Genomic DNA, 2009 nt, shown 5'->3' on the forward strand with positions numbered 1-2009 from the left:
AGTTACGACTTCATATAAATATTTTGCAATATCTATATACGTTAATACGTATTTAATAGATATTACCAATTAATGACGGCAACATTGCATTCCTACCTTTGGCAACATTGGAATTCTAGCAGAGCATTAATTCAGTTTACAAGTAGATACAGATCAGTTCAGTATACTTGGTTCTCTGAATTGAGTAAAAGTATAGTAAAAATAAAGTATATTTGGTCGGGTAAAATAGACTTTATCCTTTTTTTTTCTCGTTTGTTGTCATTTTCGTTTTTAATGGCGGCCTGCTGTCATTTAAAATGAATCAATATATTACTTTTAGAAAAGGGCCGACTGCTCGTGAAGAGAACGATGGAATATATAGATTCGGCTAGGAAACTTGTCGAGAAAGGTATAATTGTATTCTTATATCATCATGTTCATCATGATTTCATATTCATATATCATGTTTCCCTAGTACAAAACGTGTTTTAAATACTCTTTTTTACTTTTTCAGCTTTTTTGCTTTTTTAGATAAACTGAGACGAGAGTTTGGTACCTTCTCAAACAGGCATAATTTCAATCTAATTAATTGTATCTGAGATTTTTTTACCATATTATTTTACTAACAGGGTTTGTACAACTTCAATCTGGATAAAAGTAGATTGAATTCTAATAGATTGAACTCCTTCTATATTTACTGCAGAAGCCCTCTTTTTGCCGTATCAAAACTGTTGGCAACTGGTCTTGTAAATCTGAACAGGGTAGAAGTTCTTTGGCGTCCTGTAACAAATCCCCTGCTGGGAAAAATCCCCTTGTTTCTTAATATCATAGGAGCTATCAACAATTCTCAAGGGTAACAACGAACATGGCATTCTTTGTCGTTGAGGCTCATTTCTTTGTTATTTTGCATTGCTTGGATTTCAAATCATGAAGAGAAAATTCAGTACGCTCCGCGTTCCAGTGTTTACAATTGGTGGTAAGGGATTATCTCCCTGTTTTACCATGGAACTGCCTGCCTTCAGCAGTCGAAACGACCGGAAAATTTGGATCACAAACACAAGATCTCAACGTTTCTCTCACAGCAATTGGTCTTATGGTAAGGAAAGCACAGGACGTTTTTAAAAGACTAACACATTTTTCTAATGTAGGTTATTTAACTTATACTTACAGGTGTAATTTCGATTATATTAATTGTATTTTTGGAGTGCCTAGAAGTGTAGAAGAATAGTCAAAGGTACACGTCGGGTAGGCTATTATTATCATGTTGCCCTCGTACAAAACGTGATTATTCTTTTTTTACTTCTTTAGCTTTTTAGCTGTTTTGGACAAAGAGACACATTTATCTAAAAATAGTTGGTACATTCTCAAACAAATATAATTTTGATTATATTAATTGTATTTATCATGTTATATCAATTACTTTATCACATTATTTTACTTTTATTTAGTAAATTGTCTTTAAAATAACTGAAACAATTTATACAGTTTAATGTGTGCTGTAGACAATAAATGATGCACTTTCATTTCAATAAATCAATTGTAACCATTTTACTTTAATTTTATTATTTTTTATTGCATGGCAGCGATGTATAAAGTTTTTATGACTCAATTTTTAATCTTTAATTGGAGCCACATTTAAAATACATTATTTCTGTTCGCCTATCGTGTTTTGTCATGCTTAAGTCTAGAGAGATTGGATATTGGCTACCTGCACTGCCATAAAAGATTTCGATTTGGGTTTTAATTGTAGATTTCATTAATTTTTGAATTAGGCGCGCAATCAAAATGGCCGCCATAATGGGTGTCAGGAATGAACTATTATTGTAATTTATAGTACCAAAACTATGGCTATCTAAGTAAATGTTTACACCAAAACATGCTGAAGGTTTTAAGGTATCTTAATTGTGCATTACTTTATTGATTTGCCGTATATTAAGACCCAAACAACGATGTGCCCAAAGTTTGACAGTTTTGGTTCTTTTTCCCTCCCCCCGCAAAAAATGTTAAATTAAAAAAATTAACTACGGCTA

The 2009-nt window shown here is 32.2% G+C and overlaps 1 long non-coding RNA gene across 2 annotated transcripts; it reads left to right on the forward strand.

Moving 5' to 3' along the window:
* The first annotated feature begins 157 nt into the window (after positions 1 to 157).
* LOC116928506 lies at positions 158 to 1480 on the forward strand. Of its 2 annotated transcripts, XR_006650189.1 has the most exons (6): positions 158 to 388; positions 494 to 609; positions 683 to 832; positions 913 to 1075; positions 1150 to 1224; positions 1288 to 1480. It is a non-coding gene; the product is annotated as an uncharacterized LOC116928506 (long non-coding RNA). The 2 variants fall into 2 exon arrangements; XR_006650188.1 differs by having other exon boundaries at positions 158 to 609.
* Positions 1481 to 2009: the final 529 nt, after the last annotated feature.

This window comes from Daphnia magna, linkage group LG8 (assembly GCF_020631705.1).
Source record: "Daphnia magna isolate NIES linkage group LG8, ASM2063170v1.1, whole genome shotgun sequence".
Taxonomy (NCBI): Eukaryota; Metazoa; Arthropoda; class Branchiopoda; order Diplostraca; family Daphniidae; genus Daphnia; species Daphnia magna.